The 17,914-nt window shown below is 38.5% G+C and overlaps 2 protein-coding genes across 7 annotated transcripts in view; one reads left to right on the forward strand and one right to left on the reverse strand.

Moving 5' to 3' along the window:
- The window catches only part of LRRN3 (leucine rich repeat neuronal 3), a 35,293-nt gene extending 17,849 nt beyond the window's left edge, over positions 1 to 17,444 (reverse strand). For both annotated transcript variants that reach the window (XM_077856149.1, XM_077856150.1), the window contains exon 1: positions 16,855 to 17,444. The gene's annotated coding sequence lies outside the window, so the exon portion shown is untranslated. The remainder of the gene's footprint in view (positions 1 to 16,854) is intronic.
- Positions 1 to 17,914, forward strand: part of IMMP2L (inner mitochondrial membrane peptidase subunit 2) — an 845,985-nt gene that overhangs the window by 424,862 nt on the left and 403,209 nt on the right. The gene's annotated exons all lie outside the window — the stretch shown is intronic.

Consider the following 17,914-nt stretch of genomic DNA (forward strand, 5'->3'; position numbering starts at 1 on the left):
GCAGAAGCACTCAGAATTCATGAAGCACATATGAAATGAGTAAAATTTACTTGGAAATTGAAGTTCTGTATACTAGATTCTCTAATATTATTAGCAGAGTTGGAAATATATAGGATGACCCAGAGCTTTGAAATGGACAGTTGAGCAAAGAAATCTTTGGGGGTTCATTATTATCCAACAATACTGCTCACTATATCTGAAATAATAAATCTATGGCTTCGACATTTAATATGAGCATGAAAAACATTTATTGAATCTCCTATTGGAGATTATAACTTCAGGAGCACCACAATTAAAGCATGTGAATTAAAAAAAATTCCTTTTGGACATAGTGAGATACAAATATGCTTATTGTGCATGTGCAGAATCTTTTTTATTCATTGCTTCGTGTTCGGTCGCCTCTTCTTGAACATGCTTTTGAGTTTTTTGATGAATAGAAATGGGCTTAATGTAAATGTGCAAAGGAACAAACCAAGACTTTTTGTGTGTGATCCAGAGGGCTGAAACTGCCCATATTCCCCTGTGACTGACCAGTTGAGTGTAAACTATTTATAACTGAATGCTGTCAGGAATCTTCGCCCTGCTGGAGGACTGGACTACAATGTGAGGTGATTTTTTTTAATTTATTTTTTATTGGTGTTCAATTTACTAACATACAGAATAACACCCAGTGCCCGTCACCCATTCACTCCCACCCCCCGCCCTCCTCCCCTTCTACCACCAATGTGAGGTGATTTTACATGCCTACATAATTTCTAGTATTAGACTTTAAATAAAAACTCTCCTTATTCTGTGTCCAAGAAGAAAGGAAGGAAGAGATGGAGGGAGGGTAGGAAAGAATAGAGAAAGGAGGAAGGAAAACAGGAGGGAGAGAGGGTGGAGGGAATCTCTGAATGTCCACCAGCCTCTCTTTCACTTTTGAGTGAGAGAAACTCTAAGTATTGTCTATTCATGAGCATCGGCAAATCACATTGCAGCTTAACTGTCTCTTTCCTGATTTAATAGAAACTTTGATTGTTTTCTAGGATTTACATTCAGAGTAATTGTTTTTGCATTTTAATATAGTAAGAAGTAGATTGAATAAATGCATAACATATTAGAAATGCTATTAAGCAAATGATTCTATGTGGTACTATTGAATGAATGTTTTCCTTTTCTCTTCTGAACAAAACACAAATTTCTCCAATTATTTTTAAATTGATTGTTCTCTATTGTTGCCCAAGGAAAAGTGGGAAAAAAAAATCTATTTGTGTGTTCATTCTATTTCTTAGTATGATTAAATGGAGCAGCAGACTAAGAAAGACAGCATACAGTCAGGTATTTTCCCTCTAAGATCTATAAAGGGCACTTTTATCTGCATACTGCATAGATAGTATTTTCACACACTGAGGCTTCAGTTCCTGTTACCTTATAGTTATTTATATTATAAAATCCCTAGTATATTTTAGCAGCCGTATCTCCCCAATCTTTGCCCTGTTTGACTTTCTGCCACCAAACAATCCTTTAGTCAGGCCTAGGGTGGTAAGAAACTCGGGAGGGTTTTCATATGGCATTTGTGATGATGATGGAGGACCTATCTGTTCTTTCTTCAAGTGGACCATTTTGCTTGGCTTGCTCAAAGTCCCCAAAGTTCCAGAGAGAAGAGACTTAATACTATTGTTTCAAGAGCTGATAACTGAGCTCTTTCAGAGTTGAACTGCCCACATCAGAGCAGTATCTGGGGAGGTTGAAAAGTTATCTAACTGGCCATTCAATAAGGAGAACAATGACTGGAGCTTTTATTGTTCTGTTTTCAGGGCCTTAAATGTTCTACATATTTGCCTTCACTCCCTTAGGTCCCAGTGGAGAAGTAATGAGGGGATGAGCATTCTTCTTCCTGTTTTATTCAGCGTGGAGGTGTTAATTTGCTTGCTCCATTGTGCACAGATGTTGGAAACCTGATGTGTTCCAAGGTCCCACATAGCATCTTTGTGAACAGACTATGTTATATGTTACTGTGAGATTAAGAATGTGCTTCCATGAAAATTAATGATCTTTTCTTTGCACCTTGCTCTTATTTTCGGTTCAGAAAAATAAGCTTGCCCTTGCTGATGCTTAAAGAATTGAGCTCTTGGTGTATTCCTCGGCGTATCATGCGTGAATTCAATACATACATTGGTGGAGTTAAACTGGCTAAAAGAGCTGCTGATGACAAAAGTGGGGATGCTATATATGACAACGGCCCTATCACATTCATGTGACTCAGGCAATCTGTATCCATCTCCTTTATATTTCTGTGGATTCTTTTTTCTTTCCTACTTGCATAAATTGGTAGTATACATGATAGAAAATGCAAATGACAGAAAGCAAGCCCATTTTTAAAGCTATGCAAAAGTAAATCTACTGTCAGGAGATTTGTTCCCCTGGGGCGGGAGGAACAATAAAAAGGCATGCTGTATTTGTGTCTTAAAAGGTACTTTGAGGTTTTTGTTTTGTTTTGTTTTTTTCCTTCCAGCAAGCTAAATAACACATGACAGTTGCCACAGCAACCCATTTTTGTGATTTGCAGAATCGGGGAGCAAACCAGATGTAAATTGTCAGTCAATAAGTGTCTGTTGTCATAGAAGATGGTTACATATGCAGTCTCATTTGGTCAATTTATATACTTTTGTGGTGTTTTGTTCTCATCTGCTCTTCACCATGTGCTGTCGTGAATTAATATTCCATTCTTTGGCTACATAATTTTTTGAGTTTCATACATGATGTTAAGTGGGATAACTAGATGTCAGATTCATAGCAGGTGGTTGTTGCAAAATAAAGGTTATTTGACATCTGTTTTGTCATCTTTCGACATAGTGACACTTGGATTCTTTGGTTTATCCCAGGGAGAAGAATCAAATTAACTCTTAAGGGGCACTTTAAAAGGTTTTGTGGTTATTTTATTTGGAAATGCAGATTTATTTACAATTTATTTGTAAATTCTCAATCTACAGAAATGAGTACATTTCTGTTTTCATGATTCTTTTGTTGTTTGTAGCAATAGAAATCGTTCTGCACTGGGAGTTCTTGGAGTCCATGGCCATGCTTTTGTATCTGTGCTTTGGCAAGTGGATCCACAGTTTGGACTCAACTCACTTCTAACTGCTATTGTACCTGCAACTCCTCTGTCCTTCCTCTTATTTTTTCTTCTCTCATTTGTATAAGACTGTCCCCTCCCTCTGCTTGCATTTCCATTCTTCCCCATTGTTCCTGAAGTCATGACTCTCTTGTTCCAGATTTTGCTTCTGCTTCCAGTGGAATGAGAGCCTGGGTATTTGTGTGCATATTTTAAATTAATAAATAGTGCAGGTTACAACTTCCCGGAATACACTGACGTCTCTTCCCCTGCTTCCCCTTGGCAAGTCCTCCACATTTTCCATCCCTACTAACAACCCTCCTTTTCCCCCACACCTAAAAATCTTTCTTTAGCAGGTGCTCCAAAAAGCCAAGCCCAAAGAGACTAGGTAGAGGGATTAATGATGAGGTTTTTCTATTATTTAGCACCATTTTAAACTACTGCTGGCAATCATACTTAATACTTTCATGTATACTATCCTCTCCTCCCTCTTTAAACTGAGAGCAGCAGCAACTGAAGTGATGGTGGTAGTTACTCAAGTGACAGCATAATGATACTCAAAATATATAAACTGGAAGCACTAGCGGCAGATGTGAGAGAACTTCTATAACGAACGGTTATATTGGGTAAATCTAAAGCAGATGACAAAAGACACTGTTTCATTCTCTAGACTAATACTGGACTGTGGCTTACAGAACTATGCATTTATGGGACACGAGGACACAGAGGGAGTGGGTGAAAGAGAATTGTATGACTCTGTCTCCTCTCGACCTGGGGTTCCATCAGTTTCTAACTGTAAAACCAGCTAGAGCTGTGAAAAATGAAGGCATGCACGAAGGAAGGAAAGAAGGAATTCTTCAACAGTAGGACTCATTTCTCTAGCAAGGTTGACTTTCAGAAATGTTGCCTGAGTATAAGCCCAAACCCAGAGATATGTGGTGTTAAGCTTGAAAATTGAAAATGAATATAAAGCCTTCCCTCCAAAGCAGTATCATAGGAATATCACTTCACTCTTCCCACTTTACCCCACACTTAACCTTAAGATTCCTTAAGTAACCAATGCAAATGCTTGATCTGATTCTCCTGCTCTCTGACTCTTAAAATGGTGGTCAGTACATGCAGCCTAGTAATAAAGGGATCAGACATGGACTCTAGTTCTTTCTCTTCCTCTGACACTGATTTTTATCTATTAAAAGATGGGTGATGACAGTATCTGCACAGGGAGATGTCATGAAAATTAAAACAAATAGTGCATTAAAAATTGTTAGTACAAAAAAGTTCTTACTACTGCATCAGAAACAAAATAATCACTAAATGTTAATCGCTATCAAATTATTAATAGTAATAATAATGCTTATAGCTTATTAGAATATACTGTAATTTAGACTAATTTTGGAATTGGAGATGTGAGAACAGGAGAAATGGCAGAGCAAAATGGAGCTACTTGAGATGGTATTTGACTCTTAATTTCCATTAAAGATTGCAGAATTTTATTGGCCAGTGGATTTTTTTTTCCAGAGTTTTCAATGAAAATAACTCTTGAAAGACACCATGGTATTTTTCACCTCAGTTATGTGGCATGTCTTAGAAGAAGAAATTTTATTGGCGACCAGGTACACGTAAATGTTCCTAGACTTAATTGAAATGTTTGAAAACTGGAAAGAAACTATTAACAGATGGCAAATGTTTTTAAGTCTAATATTTGTGTATGTGCATGCATGCTTATATTAAGATGGCACAGTTGTTAACGAAATCTACAAAAATGATAATACCGCTTTTCTGAGGTGATGAAATAGGACAGTTGTCATTTCTTAAGATGTGGTTACATTTTGGGGGAAACAAAATTGTACATAGATTGTTAAAATGTAACTTAACCATCATTCATTTGTATTCACAAGGAGGATTTTTCACATGAGAGAAAAGTGAGAACTCTCTCTTTGAAACCACTATAATAAATGGACATGGTGGTATTGAAGAAGATCATGTTATTGTCAGCAATTTAAAAATTTTAGTGCAGCAACTCAACGGTTTGAGTCCCCATTATCCTAGACTCTGCATTCTTTGGGGTGAAACTCACGACTGAGTCTTAATGAAAGTTCACAAAAATAACTTGGCAATGAGATTTATAATTTCAAAGATTGCAGTTATTTTCTGTGTGTTGTTAAGTTTCTGAGGACCCCGGCAAAGAAGATTAGAGTGGGATGGTCTCAGAGCCTTTTAAATTTGGGGTAGAGTGTCTAAGAAGAGAGGAAATTTCCAAAGGAGTAGCACAAAGAACTGGGATCATTCTATTTCTGTTTTGGATGAATATGAAACTTTTTGTAGAGTTGTCATTTCTTGTATGTTTTTCTTTTTAAGAATTTGTCTTTCTCTCTCCCTCTCTCTTTGCCTGACTTAAAAGGGAAACAAAACAACTCTTCAGCTAAAATTGCTTTAGGGCGCATATTCAAAACCCCAGTCCCATATACTTAATATGCTTAATGCGGCAGCAGCAACATATTACCGTCAATAAAATGCTACTCTAAAGAGGCATCTTAAAAAGTGAGTGGAGAATGAATTGGGCTTCTGCAAGACTCCCAACAGCTAAGAGGTTGTACATATGTGGGTCCCTCACAGAGAAGGCTCTGCCCAATTTCCCTACAGGGTTGACTTTGGGAACTCTGGGTCATGATGGTGCTTAAGAAAATGAATGATTTGGGATGCCCTGGTGGCTCAGCGGTTTAGCACCCGCCTTCAGCCCAGGGCATGATCCTGGGATCCAGGATCGAGTCCCATATCGGGCTCCCTGCATGGAGGCTGCTTCTCCCTTTGCCTCTCTCTCTCTCTCTCTCTGTCTGTCTCTCTGTCTCTCATGAATAAATAAATAAAATCTTAAAAAAAAAAAATGAATGATTTGACAGGAGCAGTTGGCCCAATGTTTTTGAAACCCTACCATCACATGCTGTGAAACAACCACTAGACAAGGATTGAATCACCTGGTTTCTGGTTCTAGTTATGTATTTAAGTAATGAGTCACTTTGAGCAAGTGACCTAAGATCTGTAAAATCTCTCTCAGTTTAACAATTCTGTTATACCAGCTCTGACTCCTTATATTAGTCAATGACATTTGAAAGCAAATCAATAGGCAGTATAGAATCCATTCATTACTGATGTCAGTGGGCAGTTTCTGGGTGACCCTCAGTTGAATTGGATGTGAAATGTAGTAGAGTGCATGAAAATAGGAGTTCAGGAACATGTGGGAATAAAGGGTATTGTCTACTTCTGGTGATACTCCCCCTGAGGATATGCACCCTACCACACACAGGCATTATCTGAGAGCCAAGAAATGACTATAAATGGCAGTAGAGAATGGGACCATTGTTACCATACACTTACAATCATATTACTAAAAACATCCACCTGACTGTCAGATCCTTGATCAAATCCTTAACTCAGTTAGCCTATTATTCTTATAAAATCCTTATCAAATCCTTAACTCATTAGACATTATTCCCAGTGTCCTTTGGGGAAAAACACAACATGGTAGGCCTATTTTATGAATATTTTATCATTTCAGGCAATTAATTGTTTGTCTCAAATAAACAATCTTTATAAACCTGAAACAAGAACGACAGACAATGGACAAAGGAAAGGGATCTGAATCTTTAACCTTCAGTTCTGAATCTTTGTGCCCCGCCCCCAACCAAAAAAAACACTAGGGATTCTTATATTCTTCCAGACATTTTAATATTCTGTGTTAAAAATAAGTGCCCAAGTGAAAATGATGTAGCTCATCACAGAGACAGCCTAATAAATTTTGCTTTCACATTAAAAATGAAGCAAAATATACAAACATATTTATAACATTTAGACAATGAATTTATAAATACTTTTGGAATATGGTGCCTTCAAAAATCTTGACAGAACGGTATCTCTTAAGATGGGAAAATTTAGAGGGATCAACAGACACATTTGATTCTATTTGCTGTGTCACACATACATCATTCCTTATTAAATCTTGAGATCCTATTTATGGACTATCCTATATCTATGGTGATTGAGTAAATGACCATGATGTGATGATGTGTCTAAATGAATGCCTAATTGGTATATTATCTTAGAATATCTCTCCTTTCAAAGATTCATAGACACCTCAATCAAGTAAAGTACAGAGTAGCACACTGATTTATAATTTAACATGATTATGTCAAACAGGAAGCCCTTTGCTTAAGTGAGGTTAAGAACTCAATATACCATTACCTTCAGTGCAGTGTAGAAAGGAGTGGAGGCAGGATGTGGCAGTCAAGGAGTTACCATTCTAGATAGGAAAAATTCTTTATGGAGCAGAATTAAACTTTCAAGTGTTCACGATTTTTCCTAGGTGTACAAAATATTTAAAAATATTTCAAAAAATATTTCAAATATTTCCCAAATCTGATAAGAAACATTTGAGGAGGAGAGGGGGGGAAATTGGGTTGAAATCCTGTTCTGTATGTTCAATTTGGAAGATATTCACTGTAAAAAAAAATCTTATTCTGTTACTGATTTGCATTTCCTAAGAAATGATAAAGATCTTAGCTATTCATAAGTCCTTTTGGAATTCAACCATGATTTTTTTTAAACACACTACACTTCTGAAGTTACACAGATTAACGAGAATGTTTGAGTAAAAAATCCACAAGTAATACTTTTACTTTAGGTTAGTTGAGTTATGTTAAATGTTCATTATGTCACTTGTGAAATGCTATCAGGTTGCACCAGGTGGCAAAACTGTCAAGTTTGCTTAATTATTATATAAGCTTTCTGATCTTTGCTGAGAAGCTTAAAACTATAGAAGAAACCTATTGTTGGATGCTTTTGCATAAAAAGTAAAATGCTTCCCAAAGGAGAAATATATTATGCTTATTCTAAGAAATATGTGATGTAGGAGGCACAATAATGTGGTTTTAATAGAATAGGTTTTGAAGTCAGAAATTCAGGGTTCAACTCGGGCCTCTGGGCACAGTGGGAAGTTGGGGATGCTTCTCCATTCTGAGCCAGTGCCTTTGTGAGGACAAAAAACATAAAGTATGAAAGAATTTAACTGGGGTCCAGGCTGTGGTACATGTTGAAAAACTGTTGACCAGCATCCTCTTTCTCTCTGCTCCTCATTGTTGTATAAGAATATAAGAAGTAGTAGGAAAACAAAAAAACAGTCCAAAACTTTAATCTAAAATTATACACATCCTTTATTTCTTACATGTGTTGAGTTAGGTTTTTCATAATGCATGGATATTTTAGCTGTTTTTCACCTTAAACTTGAATTTCATTTTCATTTGTCTAATTACTTACATTTTAAAAAAATCTTCATTCTGAAAAGAAAATATACATGAACATGAGCTCTCAAAACCCCATTCCTAATCATGGGAAGATTCCTTAGTAACATTTTGGCCTTAATTTCACATTCAGCTTTTTCTATGTAGGACAAATTGAAGGACTCCCCAGATAGCTCTTTGAGGAGGTCACTCAGTGAGAAACGCTGAAGTTTTGCAAACAGCTGGCATAGAATACTTCTGCTGAAGTTTTAGGTTTGGCTCAGCATGCTCAGTTTGAAAATCAGATTTTGTCTATTAACTCTGCAGAGCTGGAAGCTTATTAATACTGAGGAGGATTGATGAACTTCATTGAAAATTGATGATCATACTAGCAGTATGAAATAGTATTCATTGTTTTGATGCTTCCTGTTTAAAAGGGAATGCATGAGTAAGGAAGGACCCACAGATTGGAATTAGGGCAGTGGACAGATTGTTACAAATAATGAAAATTAAGACTTAAAGGCTAAGCTTTGCGTTTTTCCTTTGTACCAGTTACCACAATCCATGGCCACAGGTAAAGAAGCGTGTTGCATTCTACTTGATGGAAAAATGGTGGAAGAGGACTATAAGCTGCCAGTTCTCTAGTCTGGCTATGTCCTAAACTGCAAAAATCATTTTAGTTAATCACACAGTGGTACCCAAATATAAATAAATAAATCACTTCCTCCAGAAACAACAACAAAAAGAAAATGTGAATGAATCTTGCAGAGATAATATCCTCGTATGAACAGAATGCATGGTAAGAAATGATAAATGGAGTGATTTCATTTGATAGAGAATCTGACTTCTAGAAGGCAACATGGACAAACTATATTCAGGAACTACCAACAAGAGGCAGTGTTGCCTCCTGCACAAAAGCTGTGTTCCTTAGAGCCAAACCAACTTAGGTTCCTTTTCCTGTTCTGCCGTTCATTAGTTGAGGCAAGTTGCTTTTCTTTGTTAAGGCTTAATTTCCTTATTTGTAAAGTGGGGGTTAGTAATAGTACTTGCCCCATATGGTTATTATGAGAATTAAAAGGGAAAGCACCTGTGAAGCGCTTAGTACAATGTTTGGCACAGAAAACACCTGTATGTAATAAGGGAGATCGGCTAATATTATGACCATTCCCTTAGCCAGTAAAGGATTATCTAAGAGATAGTGTGCTCTGAATTCTTAAGGTCTCTACTGGAAGTATTTTATGTCATAAAACATGTAATTCTTCCCTGTTTTGTCCAACAGCATTACGTCGTGATACAATTTATAGTGTAAACGAAAGATGAGCCTCAGATGTTTACATGGAATTTACTTGCTCATTAAAAATAAAAGTAACTGATTAAGGAAATGGTAGTTTGGCAAATGTCTCACTGATTTTAAAAAGTTAGCTAAACATCACCTTATGACACTCCTTGAGCAGCTGTAGTGTTTGTGTAAGAAAATGCGTGGGTGATAAACTACAGAAGAGGAACAAATATAAATTATGTGTTTGGTAAGTGAATCAGTTCAGCTCGTCACACAAGAAATTGACTTGTTGGATGAATACAGTCTAAGCTCATATCTAATAATGGCATGTGTTTTTCACTCAAAAATTACTAGGACTAGAACTTCCAGGGTTTCTGTGTGCTTAGAATGCCGCCCCCCCGCCCCCCCCCCCGCCCCGCGTAAGGTAGTAGCTTTGTTTTTCTCTTTCCATCCTATTGTGCTTTCTCTTAAATGATACAGCATTGTAACCCAGACTGAGCCCCATTTTGCCTACTTTATTGCTTTGTTCTCAGCCCTTAGACAAATGCAGTGGAAGGCTATTAACCCCCTAGCCTTTGTAGAAATCAAAATATGATCTGTCTGGGTGTTTCAAATTACCCCCTGCAACTATTGAAATTTCAATAAAAGCCATTGTGGTTCCATATACTCTTTGTAGAATAGATTCAGTAATTGGTGATTCTGAGTGGCCAATTTTTGATGAAAATAAAATTCGGGGTAGAGCCCAGAGATACTGTTAGTGAATGGTGATAAAGACCACTATGTCTTGGGCATATGAGTATAGCATAGCAATGGGAAAAATATTCTAAGGATATATAAAGGCCATTATGAATTGTATTTCTGAAAGTACATGTCTTTTTTGAATTTTTTTGAGTTTTTATTTTTTTTTCTTAAGGAAACTGTAAATTAGCTGACAATGTAATTTAAGTGCCTTGACCTTTCAATATTATGGGACTGTAAGGTATTATGGATAAATTTTATTCCTATGATAAATTTTACTTCTACCAAAATATTTGCCCTTGTTTCTTTACAGTAATTTTATTAATTCAGTTTTGTAATTTTAGAGAAAACTTTTAAGAAGCACAATTTTCTCAACCACATTGAAAGTGAGGCCTCCTTAAATATTTTCTGTAGTCAAAATATACTATTATTCTAAGTCATTGTAAGTGTCGGAAGTCCTGAGCCTTCCTGATGGCCATTGCTTAGTCCATGGCACAGTAGCAGGCTCGGTCCCCGGGGGAATGAATGCATTCTCCCATTCTTGGAATCCCTACTTTGAACACATCAGTAAACATTGCCTCTCTCTTACTCTTTGGGGAATTAAATCCCAGGGATTTCAAGCCTCTGGAAATAGAAAGGGTTTCCTGTTGATTCCAGGCCCTTAATTGATTCAGGGGGTTGGGGAATCTGTGGGCTTTTTTCAATATAGGTGTGGAAAAATGATAGGAAAAATGTTTACACTCCTTCCCAAATAGAGTAACCAATTATTTGTGGAATGCTTTACTTTCTGGAAATAAGACTTTGTATGACAACCTTGAGTACATGCGTTTTGGGCATTTTCACCTATTCCAAGGACAACATTATTTTTGAAAGACAAAATTTCCCCTAGAGAGCTCTCAGCATAATGTGAATACACTTACTGGCATATTGAGGTCTTTGTGTGTCATTATCTCCCTAAGACAGACTAACCAGGAAGGAGATGCCAAAGTTGGTGCTTTTATGTTGACCTTTCATCCATTGGTGGTACATGAAAAGATTTTGAGAACTTTGTGCATAATTGTCCAGCAACATGGAACCTGCCTGAATAATTTATTCATTCAATTTTATCTAGTTTTTGAGACCTTTGCCAACTGTTTACCAAAATATTAATGCCGTCAGAGAAACATACAGAGGAGCAGGTAAAACAACATGGAGTCCTTTCCTCCAAGGATAGATGTTGGGTGTGTTTTTCATATTTAACTTGATCATATCATTAACTTTGCTTTAAATTAAGAAGTACAGATTTTTATTTGCAAAAATCTGCCTGCATAGAGTGGTATGGTGCAAAGGATATAGGCCTTGGAAGGGTAGGTCTAGAGTGGAAGTTCATCAGGAAAATGGGAGTGTCTATTTTCTAACAGAATCATGAAGTGCTGGGTACTATGATCAGCGCCATACCCCTCTTTATAGTCAGAAGACACTAATCCCTCTACATGTTAGCTCCCTCACAGTGGCAAATCTGTAATCCCATAGAACCTCGTTCTCTGATCTTAAAGGGAAGATGATAACATCATACCTACCTAACCAAATTATTGTGAGGAGCAAATGTCATTGTTAAGAAAGCACATTGTAAGCAAATAATAATTGCTCTACACAAATATTCACAATCATCATGTTACTTTTTTATATCCTTTTCAACTTCTGCAAAGTTTTTGAGTCAGTTCATTACTATTATCCTAAGCAAAATTTGGACAGCACATTTAGAAACCAAGAAAAATTTGCCAGGAAGAAAAAAATAGGGCTGTGAAATTCAGGGGAGATGTCATTGCCTACAGACTCTCATTCAAACTTTGGAAATGAAAACATATAAGGCAGGATGGGGAGAATGGAGAGAGGGAAGTGTAGGGATTGCTATCCTGAGACTGTCCTCACTGTTTTTCAGTAAGGTGTAAGCCAAGCACAGACCCTGGGAATGGACGAGGGTGCATGTAAATGCCTTAAAGTATTACAGTGAAACCCAGTAAAAAAGGAGGTAGAGATTCTCTTCAAAATTCCTGTAAAAACTTCTAATGGATGACTAATATTTGAATCTTTATAGCTGAAGGATAGCAATAATGTTATTAAGATGTTTTAAAAACAGGGTCAAGCTCGAATTCTTATGACTCTTTACAAAACATAGTGGGCTATATTCAAAAGATGATCAGTTTGAAATATTTGGGTGTATGTACTTAACAAATTGTTATTGCTTCTATTGTTGAATTCCTGCTTTTGCTTTTAAAATACTTGACTATCTGGATAAACATTTCCTTAAGTTTTGTAGGGTTTTTTGTTTTGTTTTGTTGGGTTTTTTTTTTTTGCACAGATCCATAAGCTTTTTGTCTCTTTAAAAAATATTTGAGGGACACCTGGGTGGCTCAGCGGTTGAGCCTCTGCCTTTGGCTCAGGGTGTGATCCTGGAGTCCCGGGATCGAGTCCCACATCGGGCTCCCTGCATGGAGCCTGCTTCTCCCTCTGCCTGTGTCTCCACCTCTCTGTCTCTCTGTCTCTCTATCTCCCCTGCCCCATGTGTCTCTCATGAATAAATAAATAAAATCTTTAAAAAATGTATATAGTTGAAAGACTGAGTAGGTGGACTTTTAATGGAGTGTTGGAGGGAGCACTCTAAAGGGATCTACTCTAGACTTCCAGAAAGAACTGTGTGATTTGGACTAAACATGTTAAACCCTTTGTGCCTCAGTTTCCACACCTGTGAAATGAGCATATTAGGCCATCTTCCAAAGGTCCTTTTCAGTCCTAAAATTCTATTTTTATATGAAAATACGTTTTCCTTCTTTATTCTCTTATGCTGAGACTATGTGTGCTCTTATTAATGGCACCTTAAAAAAAAAAGCCCTCCCTTATTATGGCCTAAAAATATATTAACATAATAGCAAGCACTTATATACAAACTTCATAGTTATACAGATATAGCAGATGGCTGGCTGGGTACCATATTTCTTCATAAAGATTTGAGATGAGCATTTTGTCTTTTTCTCTAGCCTTGTATGTAATGACCTCTAAATAGCATCTACTGAGATCTTCTTTCACCCCTCCCATCATATTAAAGAAAACATTTTTATTTCTCCATTGCTTTTTCTATCCTCTGGCACCATCTACTTTCTTTATATTAGAATTTGATTTGCTTTCACACTGTGGTCAGAGGAAGAGTTGTTGTTACCACGTTCTACTTCCCAGGTGTGGAAGCAGACATCACTTTATCAGAAGAGAGGCAGGGAGGATTCACTGAGCTGTGTGCGGGACCTGTGTTCAGCGGCAACACGGTGCAGCTTTCCTCAGTACCCACTGCCTGGCCAGCATCAGAGAGCTTTATCTCTGACAGCACAGGCAAGATGTGCTGATGTATTGCCCGCTGTTTACCTGCCTTAGTTAGTTTCATGGGACTAAAGAGTGATTCATAAGTGATTAAACCCTTATAACCAGCTATACGTGGAACATTTTAGTGGGTTGCAGATGTGTCTATTGTTTCTTCAGATTGGCTACAGCTACATTATTTTAAATTATTCTTTGGGGGCATCCTTACTGAGGCTTGAAGGAGGGACTCATGTTTTTAGTATGCTAGTAGCTTCCTTTTAATGATCTGCTTCAAATTCCCCAACAGATACCTCATCTATGACCCTCTTCAGGGGCTGCTAAGTAATAACATTTAACTTACATAAGTGTTGTTTTTTTAAACTCAGGTTACAAACGTTTCTGATCAACTTCATCAGTTTGCAATAAACATCACCATGCCATATCCCGGAGGAATTTTGCACTAGAGAAAATTCAGAGTGTGTGTGTGTGTGTGGGGGGGGGTAAGAGAAAGTAAAACATCAAGCTCATTTTGTGCCAAAAAAGAGAAAAAAAGGGAGGAAAAAAAAGCAATAGGTGTAAAAAAGAACAAAGAAATAATAAAATACAGTTAATGAATCCTAAGTTGATCACCTGTCTCATAGGTCCCTAAATTTCTGACCTAGAAAGCAGATAACACTGTTTATGGAACCACTGACAGCAACAACAACCACCACAGAAAAAAAATGCCACTTACTCATCAGCATTCTCACTCAGTGTGTTGCCTGTGACAAGCGACACTCTTGAAAAGATGGTCCTTTGAAGCTTGTCTTGCCAGAAAGCTATTTCTGGTATAGCTACACAACTGGGGAGACTACGGTTAAGTCTTCCGGGCATGTTCCTAGGTCCATCATCTGGCATTGGCAGCTGCTGATCAGATCACCAAACTCACCGGCACACATGGGGTGAACACACGGAGACGACTGGAATGGTAGTATTTCTCAGACTCAAGTGGGCACAGTGTTGATCTGTGTAATCCACAAAATATGTATGTGGATTTAACCAAGGTTAAAGAGTGAATCCACTGTTCTTAGGTGTCATTGACTGCAATTTAAAAATAGGCTCCGTAGGATTTAAGTATGTGTACGTTTCATATGGGAAGTTTCCTAGTAAAAGGTCTAAGAAAAAACTGAAATCAGTACTGCAGTGCTACATTATCTAGGAGTTTGAGATTGGGAGGCTATCTACTTCAGGCTTTTCCTCTTGGTTAGCAACTTAGGAGTTACCTCAGAATCTCAGATCTGCTCTGTGGCAAAAGCAGCACTTCTAATGAACAGCAAAAAGCAAAGAAAACACCTTTTCCTCTTTGTAATGAATCATTTTGTTTTTTTCTATAGATTGCATGTGGCATTTGAAGCAGAGTGAGCAAGCCTGCCAATACTGCGAGCTAATGCTTCAGCACCTTTCATTTTTCACTCTGAGCAGGAAACCTCTTCTTAAACTTGTTCATTTTACAGAGGGAAAATCGAAGCCAGTGGCATATTGTCAGAGCTGCTTTATTGTCATCATTTACAAAGGTCACTGGAATTAATTGACTTCTTCTTACATATTGTAAAGTGACTCATATTTTGAGACATTTATGGGAAAGTGGCAAGATCTAAGTGGCTGGTTATTGTCTTTTGGTTTTAGCTCATATCATCAACTAGGAAACCAGTAATAACTCTGAAATCACAGTTGTAGAAAAAAAAATACCTTGCAGTTGGAAAGAAGCTGACCCCATTAACTATTTGGTTAGTTAAACTAAAGGAAGGGAAGAGAGAGCTCCGGAAGATGAAAAGCAAATACTAAGTTTGTTTTAATGTCTGTACAGGACCCATTAAAGGAGGTAGTGAATGTTTCCACGAACATCCTTAATTGATGTTGTCTGTTTGAACGCATATTCTAAGTAGCTGGCTTCCTTTGACAAGACTGGAAGTATAAATTAACCCACACTGTATTCCATGAATCATCGGTACATAGATGCTCATAGTTTACTGAGAGTAATTCTGTCTCAAAGGCATTGCTTCTGAAACTAAAGAGAAATGTAGGATATGAGTAATACATATATAGTGCCAGGGCACACTATCTCCTAGGTAGGTATTTTGAATGCTGACTTCTTGCCTTTTTTATTCCTCACATTATCCCCTTTGCACCAAATTAGGAAGGTTCCACTCATATTCATAGCCTGCCCTCACTAAAATTAGAGGCATGGAAACAAGGACATACTGTCAAAAATAAATAAACTAGAAGCGAATCAAACCACATAAGCTCAATAAGAGCCAAGGGAATAGAATAGTCGGTCTGAACAAAAATCTTCGGAAATAGCGAACGTACTTTCCAGCCACCCTGCTGTGATTCCGTTAATTACCAAAGAAGATTAGAACTCTTCTGGTTCATGGGATCCTTTTACCACGCGTGTGTCAGTTGCAGCTGCATTAGCAATCAGGCATTGCCCTGTCCCTTCAGAGCGGCGGGAGGATGTTATTAAAGGGAAGTCATTTACCCCGATCCGAGCCGTAAGATGTAGCCTGGCGGAAATTCAAGAACTGTTTGTGATATGCTCATTCCGCCACTCCGCTTAATGGTTCTTAGCTCTTGACATAACACCACCATTTGCCTCAATCTCCGTCCATTGGGTGTAAAGGGAGGAAGATGCCCCCTTTTGGGGGGGGGGGCGTTGGTTTCAAAATACAGAATGATGTGTGGTCTGCTTTTCATGACAAATAATGTGAAGAAAAACGAAAATTCTGCTCTTCTCTTTCCTCTCTTCACTCCCACTGTCCCCTCTCCCTCCCTCCTCTCCTCCTCTCCCTCCTCTCCCCAGCACTGCTTTTTCTCTCCCACTCACATCCTCTGATGGGCGTTCAAGCTAGTAAAATGCATGTTGGAGAATCCCACAAACACAGCTAAGCATCCCCAAAGCCAGAGGGCTTTTGCATTTGAATTTCCCCTCAAAAGTAAAAACGGAAAGCAGCATGCTTTAGATTTCAGACAAGAAGAAAACATCCACGGAGAATTTAGGTTTGAGAGGAAAAACAACCACCACCACAACCACCACCGCCACCAGCATCAACTACAGAGGAGACCGAGCCCTATTTCCATTGAAATGTATATTTTGAACTTACCTTGCCAAAGCAGTTTCGGGGATACACCGCCCTCCGTGTCCCTCCGTGCTGGGGTCCTCAGTCCTCTTAGCAGCGATAATCACATGGTGGTGTTCTCGCCCGGGTGTAAATAGGTGCATGTGTGTGTGCGTGCGATAAAGTATGCACAAACATGTGCTACAGCTGGGCACACATGCGAGCGAGCTTGTGTCTGTCTGTTCTAAGCTCTCAAGGGAGGCAGGAGGCTGCGGCTGGGGTTCCTTCCCTCCTCGGGAACTCTGTCTCCGCCGGCTGGGCTGGGGCTCTCAGTGCCGGGGACCGAGGTGCTGGGAGCTGGCTTTCTCTCGCCTCGTTTCCATGGTGGTTAGTGGTGCATCGCTCACCCGATCAGTTGTCACACTGACATGGTGCTGCCTGCTTGGCGGTCATTAATAACCGAACACCCTCCGCTCCCCAGAGAGGAGCCAATCGCCTCGGACTGCCAGGATGTAGCACTCGCAGCTGCTCCCGTCTGGTTGGCTGAAGCAACCTGTCTGTTCTGTGACACTGCTGCTTAGGATACAAATAAATGAACCAGGCTTGCATATTTTCCTAGGTACCATTCCCTTCCTGCCTGCCTTTCATCCTGCCTTCCTTCCCTCCTGCCTCCTTCCTCCCTTCCCTCCTTCCCCTTTTCCTTCCTCCCCCTCTCCTTCCTCCTCCCATCCTTCCTCTGTCCTTTCTTCCTTTTTTATTTTTATTTTGGAGAGGAAGAAATTTTTGACAAGTTTTCCCATTTTCAGGTTATCATCCATCCAGAGAAACTGTGTTTTCTCTCTGGAAATAGCAGGCATGCTACAAATAAGGATTTCCCAAATATTAAAAACACCTGGAAGGGACGCAGCGGCTCTGACTCCTCTGTAAAGTTCACCAGTGGCTCTATTATTTAAGAAGAGTAGCTCAAAACTGTTTTGAGTGGCATTTGATTTTCTGTTGGATGCTACTTAATTTAGTGCATGTGCTTACTGTTCAATAGCATTTTTCTTTTTCAGCACTGACCTTTCTTATCTGGATTGACTACATTTTAATTTTTTCTCTATAA

The sequence above is a fragment of the Canis aureus genome, chromosome 18 (genome assembly GCF_053574225.1).
Source record: "Canis aureus isolate CA01 chromosome 18, VMU_Caureus_v.1.0, whole genome shotgun sequence".
NCBI classification, from domain to species: Eukaryota; Metazoa; Chordata; class Mammalia; order Carnivora; family Canidae; genus Canis; species Canis aureus.